This window comes from Molothrus aeneus, chromosome 7 (assembly GCF_037042795.1).
Source record: "Molothrus aeneus isolate 106 chromosome 7, BPBGC_Maene_1.0, whole genome shotgun sequence".
Lineage (NCBI taxonomy): Eukaryota > Metazoa > Chordata > Aves > Passeriformes > Icteridae > Molothrus > Molothrus aeneus.
In genome coordinates, this window is record NC_089652.1 from 22,636,211 (window position 1) to 22,651,579 (window position 15,369).

A 15,369-nucleotide genomic window follows, 5' to 3' on the forward strand; every position below is an offset into this window, starting at 1 on the left:
CATGCTGTAATTTGTCTTGAATCTCTCCCCAGCTTTACTAAGAAGAGAGGCTCTGGTATCTCCTGAGAGCAGTGCCCAGGCTTTTCCCTGGCTCATCCTGCATGAGGACAGCTGGCTCCAGCCTCCTTTCAGGCTCTGTGACTGGACTAGACCTGGGCACTGCCCACCATCTCCACACACAGGGTGGTCTGAGCATTTTCCAGGGCATGGATGAGGATGCCCCAGAACGTGTGTGTAAGAGGTGCTGGAAGGAGGTGGGAGCCAGAGCACCAACAGTAAGGATGGTGGACGGAATCATGGCATTAATTTACAGATATTCTCCCAGCCTACTGCCTGTTCCCTGCAGTCGTGAGCTGAGGCCACCAGTGATGAGTGATGGGCTGCAGGAGTTTTCCTGCTGAATTGTGGAGGGTGTGTTGTGTGGGAGCCTATTTGTATGCTCCACAAATGAGGTAGAGATATATGGACTGCAGCACAGCAGCTTGCATGGATTGCACCAACATGCTTTGTGTGTGCAAGAACTGGGTTCAACAGGGCCTCAACAGGCCAGTGAATGTTGCAGGTTTTTTGCCATGTTAGCTTCTTTCAGTGTTCTTACCCAAAGAAAGTGTTACATCTTTTCATACCACATCTTTCTTGGGTGATGGAAAGAGAGAGGTATGTTCAGGTCAAACTTCTCTGCCAGATATTGGGGTTTGTCAAATCTCCATCTGCTTGTCTTTGCAGATGCCATTCCAGGAGAAAATTTACCTCCTGGTCCCTTGAGCAATTCTTGCAGCATGTCTCTGAGGATAAGAGATGTTCAGTGCAGCTGCCATATTCCAGGTAGACATAAGTCTGTGATGGGAACATTTGTATGCTGGTGATGCCCAGCATGGCAGGACACAGCAAAGGGTGGTTGTGGCACAAGGTTTTAAGTGGGCAGCATGACTCCTCAGCTAAGTCCTTTCTGGCTGTGCCTGGGCACTGCCCTTCCTTGGGCAGGGATCCTCTCCTCCCTCCTGCCCTCCCACCTCCACTACCTTTGCACACACACACTTTTGTAGCTGGGGCATGACCAAGGAGCCACGGGCTGTTTGAAATTTGTGCTGTACAGTCCAGAGGGACCATAGGGAAAAAATAGTGGGTTGGCATGCTCTGTTGACAGTTGAAAAGCTCTGGTTCCCATTGCACAAATTCCCATTTAATTTAACCCCCTGCGTTTTTCTTTCATCATGTTACCTCCCTCAGCGTACTAACATGCATCCTCAGTCTCTTGTAATAATAAACCCACTGTAATGAAAACCATGGCATACACTTCCTCCAGGGCATTTGCTTGGTTAAAAGCTAAATTGCACACATTCTTTAACTGGGCTCTAAATCCTCAGCTCAAAAAAAACCAACAAAAAACCCACCAAAAAACAAATCCACAAGAAATAGAGGCCTCTACCAGAGCTATAATATTTCCTTTGGCAATAGGTGGAATGTTGATGTTAAACCTCTGCAGGCCAGCAGTGATATCTTACAGTCTGGTGCAGCCCTGATGCAGATGTGTGAGTAACCATCAGGAACAAACCCACAGGCTGAAGGTCCTTGCTGCTCTGAGATGGAATGGTTTAAAATGGATCATGGTGCTTGGAAACACAGTCAGTCTCGGTTTGGCCAGTAGATGGTAGTGGTACACACGGAGCTGACAAAACGAGCTGTGGAAGTGAAAATAGCGCAGGGATCTGCTCTGGATCCTTTAGAAGTTAGTTAAACAAGCAGCAAAACTCCCCAGTCACAGGACAGCACAGGTGTGGGTTCAGAGCCCCGGCCACCATGTTACAGAGCTGTGTTTAGACAGCTTTCCAAGTCTCAGCGTTCCTTCTCAGCCACTTTAATGGGATGCATCGATGCTCAGAAAGGGAAAATGCAAGTCCTTACATTGGTGTGGGGGCTTTTCATTTCTATGGTGAGTAAAGTGAAAATCCAGTCGGGTTCCTTAATAAATAAGAATATCTTTGTGTTATGTTTTGATTCTCATGCCTTTCATGGAAAGGCAACTCACTGAAAATGCTTCAGCCATGTATCTGGATTTATTTTAGTATTTTATCAGTACAGGCATTTGCTTACTACTTTTCAGGGGATATGAAAAATTAAGACATAGCAATGACTGCATAAGTAATCATTCCACAGCCCTGTTGAAAATAGTATTTTCTTCTTCTCCCGATTTATTCTCTAAGTTGCCCAAAGCATAGGAGTTCCTGATCCCTTTCTATATCCATTATCTTTATGCATGGAAGTGATTCTCAACTGCAATTGTTCCCAAAAGTGCGCAGCTAGGAAACAGCAAAAGTACTTCTACTACCTTATCCTACCTTTTTCTTAACCTTAGCCTAAAGACAAAATTTCTGCTGTGGTTCTCAGAAAAAAATGCTTGAAAACATTTTCTTTTAGTGAGCACAACAGCTAAACTTGTAGATACAAAATAAATTTTGAAATTCAGAGTGGGCCAAAAGTTTCTCTCCTCTGCATGCTAGCAAAGGAAAATAGGGAAGCCTATCTTTCTGAACCATGCACAGAAAGGCACAAAACTAACAACCTGCTGCCTACAGAGGTGGATGGCCAGCAGCAGTGGTGATTGTCACGGGGTGCATGAAGGATGTCCAACACCACCGTGTGGGACCAGGAGAATGCAATAGCTGAGTCAGTGTCTCAGAAAACATGGAAGAACAATAGCATCCCTGTATCTTTTCCGATTTTTCTAGATGGATGCTCATCTTTAGAAAGTAGAAGCTTCCATTTATTTTGGACCAAAAAAATCCTTTTTTTTTTAACTGAATGCTGAAAATTATCCCATCAAATCCTCTTCTGCAGCTATTTATTCAGGCCATTTGTTCTAAAGTGTGATCTCAGACCTTTGATCCCAGCCATAACCTGATTAAATCTGCTTTGCCACTTATTTCTGCCATAAACCTTGTGTGCAATTGTAGGTGAGAAGCCCCTGGAAAGTCCCCACAAAGCTGAGAACAGACAGACTCCACCTCATCAGCAGTTTTGGGCTGTGTTGCTTTACTGACGCTGGATTTGGGACATCATCTCAGAGCTTGATGCTTCCAGGTTCATTGAGGTATGCAAGCAGAATCCCTAACATTGGACATTGCCAATGAGCTGGAGTACACAGACTTTTAAAACAAAGTAACATAATATTCTAAGTCATGTAAGGCTTCATTTGTTGTGGTCCCAATCCAAATCTGCTTCATCTGAATTAGTTTCTTTTGGTAAGTTACTCTTCATGCTAGCAGGCTTACCTGTTACATACCTGAAATGTGACAACTATCTAAAGGCTCACAGGACCTAGGCATGATATTTCTGGTGTTTAATATTCAAGAACATCAGAAGGATACTTTCTGAAAAGGTAAGAAGGTAAAATTTCTGCTGCTGCATATCATGCCCTGTTAGTCTTGTGGGATGAAAATTATGTTGAGGGGCAAATTGAATTACTTTAATTATTGTTTCAAAAGCACATCCTAAAGATGGAATTATAAACTTGGGATACATTGTGGCTATAAGAGGCATGAGCTACCATTCAGTTAAATGTGGAAATGCATCAGAACAGCTCTGTGAGGCTTTCTATCTGGAAAGAACAGATATTTAGAATACCTACAGAAACACTGGCTACTTTACCCTTAAAAATACTTGTATTATAAATAGCAGAGTGGCTGTTCCCCTCTCACCATATCCAGGAACACAGCTGATGGAGCCTTTATCCCTGCAGGCTCCTGGAGTGCCTGTCTCATTGACACGGCACCTCTGGAACATACACACCACCTGTCAGGGCATCTGGGTGTAGCTAAGTTATAGAACAAGGAAGAAAGCCAATGTAAGCTCTTTTCTTCATCTTGTCCTTGACCATCCACCCCCCCTAACCTTCCAGAATCAAGACTGGGTTGAGGATATGGTCTTTCATTGCTATGTATATGTCAATTTGCTTAATTCTTGTCTGATTGAAAGAAGGTAAAGGTGAAGTTGGATGAGTCTCAACTGCCCTTACAAGTTGTTCAACCACTCGCTCTGATGTAGCACCAAGCAAACCCTCATGGAAGGAAAGATGAAAGGAGGAGCTGTTCACTGGTGAAAGCAAAAGTATAAAGAGAACAGGGAGCAGTTATTCCTGCTATTTGGTGAGACTAGAAAGAGAATTAAGTGACTGAACAGCAGCAGCAAATACTTGGTAGGTAACTGTGGGGCTAGCTGGGCTGACAATAAGCAGCCAATGCAAGTGGTAGGGTCAGTGTGCACTGTTATATTCAATAACTGTGATTTAGAAATAAACAAATCAATCCACCACAGCTGCTGGGGATTTGATTCACAGCACTGCTGGTGGCTCTTTCAGGTCACCCTGGGTAAAGATGAGTAAGCCTGACCTGAAAATGTTGGTTTGTATATGTTTGTGGGACTGCTGATGCACCATCCCACTGCCTTCTAGCCCAAACCTATCTTCCAGCTTTCTGACCCACACAAGTATTTAGCAGCCAGAATTCAGGATGTCTGGGCAAATATTCCATGCAACTGGGACATAAGAAACAGCTCCACTTAAATCTGTGTTTTCCCTCCAGAGAGAAGAAGTTGTTTCAAAATTAGTGAAGCTGAATCATCCAATTCATCTACTACATCAGCCAGTGGGACACAGGCACCCAACTTGTCCTGGGTACCTAAAATCCAAATCCAGGGTAAAGGATGTGAAGGTCCAGAATCATTACATAAAGAGCACAAAAATAGAAGGATATATGCAAAAATTGAAAACCTTTTTTTTGTTTCTGTGACATTAAGTTTGTTTGTTTGTTTGTTTTTAGCCCTTGAAGTCACAGACCCTGACAATAGGATGCCTGATGATCTCTTTACTTGGGCTGCACTTTGAGGACGTTTCTGTGATGTACTTTTGAGCGGTCTCGTTGCCTCAGTGGATCTGGAGCTGGACCCCAGGTGGGGACAGCCTGTGGGGAGAAGCAGCAGCCCCCCCTGCTATGCAGGATGCAGCAATGTCACAAACTCCCCTTTCTTCCTCTTGTGTAACATGGTAGTGGAAACATCAACTTCCTGCACAGCAACTGCCTGGTTCAGAGCACTGAGATCTGACTGACAGGACAGCTTTTGGCAGGCTTACAAATATCTGCTCCTAGCTCCATGTGGATCTGCTGAAGTAGATCTGTGTCCAAATCTGGTTCAGGAGCTGTGGGATACACTGCAAAGCCCATGACGCTTAAAGCAAAGCCATAAGCTATGAGAAAGGGCAGGAATGGTTGACCCCAGTTCTACCAGAATCATAAAATCATTTACAAATTTCCTTTATGAAATTCGATACATTTAATCCATTTAGATAACAACAGCAAAATGAAGAAAATTATTTCTGATGTGCACATTCTTCAGTCTTTCTGGAAAAGATATTTAAACAGAGCCCTAACACAGCCTGGAGGTTTTCTGTCTCCCTCTGGGGACAGAGGAACATTCATGGGATGCTGAAAAAAGCTAAAAACCTCACACTGAAGCACGTTCCCAAATATAAGGACATCCAGTACAGATGCAGAACTTAACCAAAGGTGCACAGTGCTATGTCAGGGCCAGTGTTTATTGTTTTTATGATTGTATTTTTAAGCAGTCATTCTTTTGATCCATACTAACTGCTGGTCAGGGAAAGAAAAATAAAGCTTACACAGAAAATAACAAAATATTCTGGCTGGAGGCCAAAACTTCACAAGAGAATACTGAAGCCTAATATGTTTTGTTTGACGTCTTTGTTTCTGATAGATGTTGACTGAATTCAGGAGGATGACGGCACTTTGAACAAAACCAGCTGGGTAAGTCAGTTTGCTAATTATTAACCCTCTAGGGAAGAGACTGGGTCAGAAATGTGCATTCCAAACATTCTGGGAAAATATAAAACCTAATGTAGATCTCTTTGGAAAATAAATACTTTACATTGTGGTTTGTATTTTTAGGAGGAAGGGAGGAGACAGCTTGTGATATATGACTGAATTTCTCAAGATGAGTAAAAATTCAGTCTTAGGCTTTTCTCCCTCTAGTAGGATTCAACAGTCCTGGGACTGAAGTAAATCTAACATTAAGGAATGACAATAGGGAATGAGGAGAGGTTGTACATTTATTGTGATAGAAATCATAGGGGAAGGGGGAAAAGGCTTCTGTCAGCCTCTTGACCATTTTTCAACAAAAAAGCAGGGATTTTCAAAACTGTTAAGCAGAAGAAAGTGTCAAATTTCATACTGTGACTTACAAAATATTACTCAGAGGCTACTGTGATGAATATTCAGATACCCAAATGTAAAAATATCAATCCTGAAAAGTAAGAAAAAGAGTATTATAGTCTTTAACTGTAGGCTTTGCTGTGACATATTTACATCTCATTCTACCTGGATGCTCTAATCTTTCCTGTGTAACCTGGCCAGAGATGGCTGTATAGAAAGCACAGGCGGTTTTTTCCTCCATTTCAGGAGTTTTAGGAGTAAAGGAAGAGTTAGATATGAGCACTACACCAAAATTCAGTGCAGTTCAGTGTTTAACTAATGCCAGTCTTAGCTAAAATTTTAGCATGAAATGGAAACAGAAAAAAGAAAATAATGGGGAGGCAGGGAGTGGAATCCTGGTAGAAACATAAAACAACAAAAGATCGAAGATGAAAAGAAATTTAGGAATAATTTTCACAATTTGCTTAACATTGGAGCTATTTTCCTGCTTGACACATTGGTTGCAGCCCAGAGACATCGGCTGTTACAAGTAAGTGCCAAAATAGATGTAGTAGAATGCATTATTGTTTAAAACAAATAGGTCATGTAGGATGCTGGACTGATTTTTGTTTTCTTCCCCATAGTTCAGTGTGATGCCATTCGGTGCCAGTTATAGAAATACCTTAGTGTAGAGGAGCTATTTAAAGTTAAGCTCCCTGACAATTAGTTTAACATCAGAACTGTGCATATTTTTGTCTTTTTAATGTTGTACTCACTCCAGTAGAGAAAGTGGTAGATAGCAAAGTACCTTCTAAACTTGTTCATTCTCTGACTATTTGCAATTCTTGAGTTGCTTTGGTATTTGGTGTGTGTATGTGTGTACTGACAGCTGTAACAAACGATGAACTGGAGTAATTATGGGGAGTGCCATTTCCAGAGTGCTGCAACAGCCGTCTGTCCCTCCAAGGACTGATTTAAAATTGCAACTGGTTATGTAAAGTGAACACTTAGAGTATTTTTGGCAGAAAGCTAATTAAATTCATGTATCCCAGAGTGATCACGAATGAGAGTCCTAGTTTGTTACCACGCACTTCAAGATTAGAGGGAAAATCCACACATTTGCACAGGAATTAATGCAAAAGGGACCCAGCCCTGACTGAATCTCAGTTGTATGAGATGCCTTCAGTTGTGGGTCCTGCTGCTTTCATCCTGCCTATGGGAGAGTAAGAACAGGCCTCCAGCTAAGCAAACAAACCCAACAGGTGGAATATTCAGGGTGTTTGGGCACTCTCTGCTGTTTCTTTGCTTGGATAGGTACAATACTAGTAAGTAGCCAAATGACATGAGAGGTTAGTGATTGAGTCCATGAATAAACCAGATTTTACTTCTCTGTTTCATAGAAAAACTGGGCTAAGTGAAAGGAAGACTGTGCTGTTTGTTGGCAGGTACAGACAAAAGAATTTGCCCAACACAGGGAGCTGGAGAGCAGGTCCAGGCTTTGTTTCCTGGCTTCACTATCACTGTGTCATTTTGGCCAACTCACCTGGTTTTTGCTTTGAGTTCTCCACATATAAAATAGAGAAAAAAACTTATTCTTTGGCAATGTTCTTTTGAGAAAGGTTGCTAAGTACACAATTGCATGCAAGCTGCAAAATCAACATCCTGTTACTAAAGGGAAACCCCCTTGCAACAGTGTGAAGTGCCTCATTCCATCAGTGTTTGCAGGCTGCTTCCAAGGCCAGACAGATACATATTTTGTTAGAAATTTTTTGGTGAAATTTAATTTTCAAAGGGTTTTTTTCCAAACTAAACTTGAAGTAACTTTAGTTCTAAATTCAGACTAATAGCAGTAACAGGTAGGGGCTAAAATGGTAGTGTAAAGAAATGGAAAAATTAAGTCTATTTTCAGGCATGTGTTGGGTTAAAAATTTGAGACTATCATCCTGTACTTTTTTATTAGTATTCCTATGGTGTTATGTTACAGCATTAGCAATCTGTCAAAATCCATGGTACTGTTTATAAAAATAAACTAATTGAAGGCAAAGTGATCTCTAGCACTATTTGTGTTTGCTCAGGCTTTGTTTTCATGTCCAACACTTGTGTTGGACCTTGTTTTGTTAGAATAATAAAACATACTTGGACTTGGAATCTCCACTAACCTTTGCTTTTAAAGTCAAGACTCTTGGCTTCCCTTTTGCTCGTTTCTAATTTGCCATCGCTGTCACATCCTGTCGGGCAGGGCTCGTGGTTATAAAAGTGTGAGGGAGTAAAGGTTAAAGATATATACTAGGTTTAACAAATATGGTTATTCTTGCCATAAGGATTGACTTCTGAAGTTAGTGTTTGGTTCATCCTATTTTTAAGGTAGGATCTCAATTGCATTCCAGATTTGTGCTTGAGTTAAAATCAATATACTTTTAGCACTCTATCTCTCTGAAGACTTCAGCTTGTCAACTCAAGGGCTGGGTCTGTGAAGGGAGCATAGTCCAGATGCTGGACTTTATACCAATAAGCAAATATTCAACAGTTCACTATAAGAACATGAGTGAGACTGTGCTCCACTAGTAGCAGTACTTTTTCATGGGGAAACAGAATAGGGGTACATAAATTTCAGTTTGTACTCTAGTAAATATCTCAGTGCTTTGAATGAAGTGCATCAGCTCCAAAAGGAGACACTGAGCCCTTACTTTAACTTGGTAATTATTGAATTAATCTGAATCAATGTGGATTCAGATTCTAAAAAAGGGATTGCATTTGAGTTTTTAATAGCAAATATGCTCAAACTGTTGTGTATGATTAAAAAGGGGACAACAGCATTTTCTCTTTCACTGTTTGGGAACTTTCCTAGGGCACCAGTTCATTGACAGTTTAGAGAACAGTGAGGAGCTGAATAGCTCTGCACTGTCCAGATTTCTGTGAATGTATTGGCAGAAAAAGGGAGACTAGAGAAAATGTGAGCCTGCTGCTGAGTGAGTGGGGTTGTGGTAACGTAGGATGCAGACAAGTCAGAGATATTCAATGCCTTCTTCACCAGTCTGTAGGATTTGTTTTCAAAAATCCCAGGCCCTGAGACCAGTGGGAGCATCTGGAGCAATGCAGGCTTACCCTCAGTAGAGTACATCATAACATTTAAACAAACTGGACACAGACAAGTCTGTGTGACCCAGTGGGCTTCATCCACAAGCACTGAGGGAGCTGACAGATGTCATTGCAAGGCCAGTGTCACATATCTTTGAAAGGTCACAGTGATCAGAGGAGGACTAGAAATTAAATGCAGATGCCATATCTTGCTTCAAGGAGAAGAGGGAGGATGTGGAGAACTACAGGCCAGTCAGCCTTGTCTCAATACCCAGAGAGGTGTGGGAGCAAATCATTCTGGAAACTATTTCATAATATATTAAGGACATGGAGATGGTTGGGAATCATCAGTATGGATATATGAAAGGGGGAATTGTGCCTGATAAGCCTGAGAGCCTTCTGTGATTAAATGACTAGCTTGGTGGACAAGGAGAGAGCAGAGGACATTAATCGTCTTAACTCCAGAAAGGCTTTCATCACTGGCTGTATCCTCATTAACCAACTGCTGACTAGATAAGTAGATAGTGAAGTAGATAGATTGAAAACAGGCTCCAACGCCAGGCTCAAGAGATTATAATCAGTGGTGCAAAATCCAGCTGGAGGCCAGTCACTAATGATGTACTCTTGAGGTCAATACTGGGGCCAATACTGTTGAACACCCTCATTAATGATCCTGGATGACAGAACAAGTGCACCCTCAGCAAGTTTGACTTGAAGACTGGGAGGAGTGGCTGGTACACCAGATGGTTATGCTGCCATTCAGAGGGATCTTGGCAAGCTGAATGGATCAGTTGAGAGGAGTCTCATGGAGTTTAACAAAGGAAAATGGCAAATCCTGCACCTGTTGAGTAGTGTCCCCACACATATTACAAGGGGCTGAAGGCCAGCTGGCTGGGAAGTAGCTTTACAGCAAAGTATCTGGGAGCCCTGGCGAACACCAGCTTGAATACGTGCCAGCAGTGTGCTGTGTCCTCCTGGCACAGCTGGCCAAAAGTATCCTGGGCTGCATCAGGAGTATTGCCAGTAGGTTGAGGCAGGTGATAGTTTCCCCCTACTTGGCATTAAGACAGATCTGGAGTGCTAGATATCCATATCTGGATTTCCCAATGTAGGAAAAATATGGTTTCACTGGACTGAATCCAGCAAAGAGCCACAAAGATGATTATGGGACTGGAGTGTTTGTCATGTGAGGAGTGGCTGAGAACTGGAGGAGAGAAGCCTCAGGGAGATATTATCAATGTATCTAAAGATCTAAAGTTAGAGAGAGTAAAGATGAAGCGAGACTCTTCTCAATTGCATTCAGTGAAGGAACAAGAGGCAATAGGCACAAAGTGATTCAGAGGATATTTTTTTAATAAAAGAAAAAAGGTGGTTTTTTTTACTATTGTGACCATCAGAGAGATGTTCAGAGACATTGTGGAATCTTCATCCATAGAGATATTCAAAATGCAAGTGGAACCAACCCAGGGCACTCTGCTCTAGTTGACTCTGCTTTAAGCAAGAAGGTGCACTAACTGATCTCTTCAGATCTTGTGATTCTCTGACTTAGGTACTTTAATTAATTTTAATAGCATCTGAGTATTTCTATCAGGTTCACTGTTTATAAAGAGGTTTCTGATGCTTCCAAAGTTTTGCATGCTGATGGGACTTAAATTGTGGGCCACAGGTTCCTGCTGGGTCATTTAAATACTGCCTATGATAGATCCAGCCCACTTTGCATGGCCATTCTGCATGGCCAAACTGTTTCACTTTGAAATAAAAACAAATCTTTAGAAACTTATGGACTTCATAGAATGAAGTGCCACTGCTTAATAGAATGTATATAAAAATAGATGGTTTAGTACTATGGGCATATTATTGCTTCCAAAAAAGAACAAGAAATGTAGATGCTTTCATTAAAGTAACAGGACTATTTAGGTAAACATCAATTAAATAGATCACTAATCAGAAATCTACACACACTTCATTACTACGAACTCTTGTTTAGTTTTTGTTCGGTTTGGTTTTGTTGGTTTTTTGTAATTTGGGTATATTGAGAATTAAGACATATACAAATCAAAGAGTGATAATAGTACTGTTTAGGGATTTTGCTGAATATACAGTGTTATTATACTTTTCATTTTTCTCTTTTTGACATTTAGAAATATAACTAGAGTTACTCATGCAGCTTTATAAAGTATGTGTTCCAGAAGCTGCCATAAAGAGCAGCATTACTCCTTGACAACCTCAGGAAAGGAAAGAGAGTGGGCTTTGCTTTTTCAAAGCCAGGAGCAGGTTCAGCTTGGACACAACTAATCATCTCTACAATAGAAATATGTCACACACAGAGGTGATCTCTGAAGTGACCAAATCCTGAAGTCTGTCCAACTTAAAATCTACTCTGGAGTTTTGCCTAGAGGCTCATTACTGGTTAGTCTGGCAGAGCACTGCAGATGTGAGTCATGAGGGATCTGTGCTGCTCTGTACTATCTTCATCTCTCTCATTCTCCCTCGCGCGTTCTCTGTCAAGCACATGAAACCAGCTCACCAGCAGTACTTGTGCAGTGATGACAGCCCGATAGCAGTGCCCTCACAGTCTCTCCCTGATTCACCCATGGTATCAAGCACAGACAGAAGTCTTATAAGCTCATTTATATGCACTGTCCACCCACTAACTTTATCTCAGGTTGTGTGAGTGTTGAGTCACAGACAGGTAGTTCTTGTTCAAGTCCCAGCTGTGGGTAATAACAAAAGCTATTTCAGTCTCACAGAAATAATGACTAAGGTACAAATAATTTCCTTACAACAAAGGCCCCTTAAATCAACAGAAAAATGCAAAAAGCAAGTTCTTGTGAGGAGGACTTGCTGATTTGTTCACCCAGCAGGAGCTTTCATCCAGATAAAGAAATAACTGGTGGACCATATCAACCAGGTCACTCTTATCTGCATGCTTGCAGACCTCATCAAAAAGCTGTCTAGAGGCCTAGATGGTAAATACTACATTTAGAGAAGATGCATTGGCACTGCCCAAATAGATCATATTTATCCAGGTGCACATGAATTTTATTCTGGATTGCAGTTTCTACTGCTTTGCCTACTACTGATGTGAGGCTTGCCAGTGTTTCCATCGTGTCACCTCATTTACCCTCTGGAATCTTCTTTATAGAGATTGATGTCAAGTGTCATACTGCCACTCTCCAGACCACAGGCACATGGCAAGTGTGAAGAGAAAAGTAGGTCCATTTGTAGGCTCTCACTCAGTGCTCAACACTGCCTTAAAAAACTCAGATATCTGCAGATTTATTACTTTGCCTAGTTTGGTTTGTAGCTTTTCCCAGTTAGCACACTTTCAGGACAAGTGTGTGCTGACTCTCAAAAAGAAGAGTTCAAGTATGGGGGTCATCAGCTTATTCCAGTGAACATATGCAAATAGATAATTTAGCTTCTCTGGATAATTTAGCTTCTCTTCTTTTTTTGCCCTGCAATTGTCCTTTGATTTGTCAGAATCCAGTGGATTTCTTGGTCCTGATGTACCTAAGGCAAGATTAAACATTAGTCTGGATTTGTTTTGTGAGTTGCTGCTCACAGTTTTTTATTGTTCTTTCACTGTGCTTTTCATTAACATGTGATCCTTGGTTTGTGATCCTTTCTGTGGTTTAGCATTTGGAGAAGATATAAACTTCTGATTTCTAATAATAATCTACCCAGTGGTGAAGTTATTGTGCCCACTTCCTTTTGCCAGTTCTCAAGACTTTAGTAGATGGCACACACTGATGCTGTGCTGTGCATCCTTCAGGGGGTTCAGCTCCACTGGTAAGAATTTGCTGTTCCTGCAGCTGCCTTTTGTTTCCTCTTCACAAGCTTTCTCACTGCTATGTCTCTCTCCCTTTTGAAACTGGGTGCAACTGCTGTGAATGCTTGGCCTTTGTCAAGCCTCTGGGAATTCTGAATGTGAACACAGGAGTAGGAACCATGAGCTGAAGATGTAGGTCAAGATCTTGCACATAAATGAGGACAAATGCGGGGCTGCATCTGTTCTGTGGCTTCCCTGTCCCACTGCTCTGTGAAGCAATATTGATGGAGTCTGATGTAGCCTGAGTTACATAACAAGGCTGCAGTGTCCAGACAGCATGGAGGTTACATGAAGTACAGTGCTGGTTACATTTCCCACCCTCTTTGCCCATCTGATCATTCTCAGCATGCTCTCTCTGTCCTTCTGGTCAGGCAGGCAAGTGAGGGACTCAGGACTACATATGCTTAAAGGTGACATTTTGGTGCTTTGGCATTCTGTGCCACCTGCCAGGTTCCTGTTTTGTTTACTTGATCTGCTTACAAGATCACATTAATAAATTATATGTATATAAATATATAATTATAGATATAATTATATAAATATAATTATAAAAATATGATTATATAAATATAATTTCAATATCCCATTACCAGCAGAGGTGACTCCTACCATTTTTGTATATTTTATATTCTGGTGCTAAAATGTCCTGCATGTGTGTAGCATGCCATTGCCTTTGTCTAAGACCAGACATTTGATTTCCCTCCACTTATTCATTAGATGTTTTATAATTATTACAGAGGTATATGTTGTTCTGATGTTTGTTTCCTCCTTCATTTCCCATTTGAAAGGTATTTTATTTGTTTTATTATTTTTTATTTTATTTGTTTTCTTATTTTTTATTTGTTTTTTTTCTTTTTGCTCTGTGGCCTCTTCTGCACTCAGAAAGGCACAATTTCCAAACTTTTACTTATGGCATATTGAACTGTGTGTTCTCCACTGCTGCTGCTACTCAGTTTATATCTTAATCAATCACAACCTTTAAACACCAGCAGCTTAGCCCTCAGTGAGTTCACTGTTTCTGTACAGACCCTTTTTATCTCAGAAGTACTCCCAAGCTCAGATCAATCTGGAATTTTGAACTTTAAACCATTCTCTCATCTACTTGTTGAAAGTTTGCTCCTTCCTGGTCAAACATAAGGCAGTGGGGGCATTTTAGAGATTGCTATTAGTCAGGAATGAATTCTGCTTCCAAAACATGAGACCCAAAACTACAGGCTCTTTCCCAGCACTTTTAGGTAATTGTTCTGCTTTACATGTTTAAAGAATAAAACCAAACCAAACAAAAAACAACCAAACAAAAATCAAAACCAAAAACAGCCCCCACCAAAACCCTTCAAATTTAAAATTAAAAGCTCTTCTACCTGAATTAATTTTTATTTGCTTCAAAAAACATTTTCCAAATGATAACTGATTTTCTTTAAATCCTTCAAATTATGCTTTCTGTAACAAATATAACGTGGTACAAAATATCATCTTATTTGCCAGTTCCCACAATCCTAATTTAAGTAATAACCCCATACTGACACAGTGACAAGAGAGAACCACTTTTGAGGAGATTGAGCATACAAACTCTGCCAGTAGACCTACTAAACCAAGACACACTTTCTGTTGAAAATGCACAGTACAGATGTCAGAGACCCTTTTTTAAAGTGTGACAGAAGAGTATCATTTACCACTTTACAATTTCAAGCAGTTGTTTCAATGTTAAAGTACTGCTTATATTATTTTGTCGTTGTTCCAGAAGCACACAGAGATCCTAACAGGAGTCAAAGCTAAACCAATACCAAGAGAAAGACATTCCTTGCTCTCAACAAACATGCAATGTGGATGTGTCCACATTTCTTTCCTTGTCTTACTTCCCAAACCTATTTCTAGTATTTCAGTGGGCCTGCATATGAAGATTCGAATATGCATTGGGGCAGAGCTGAAGGCAGCACTACAGAAGTTACCATTGTCACATTTGAGTGAAAAAGGAGGTTGATATTAGAAAAAAGGTCTGTAATTCCTTTATTATTTCTGAAAGTTATCTACCACATGCAGTAGAAGAAACAGAACAGTCTCTAAAATGCTATAATAACATCTAGGTATTTATTATGAATGGTGACACCTAAAGAGAATGAGATGTTAGGGTCCCTAGCAATAATAAACCCTTCAAGCACAACAAAAGCCTCAAAACTTTGGAACTCATGCCAAAGATGCATACAGAGATTGTAGAAGAGATGTAAGAAATACACACAAACTCAGCTGAAAGAGCAT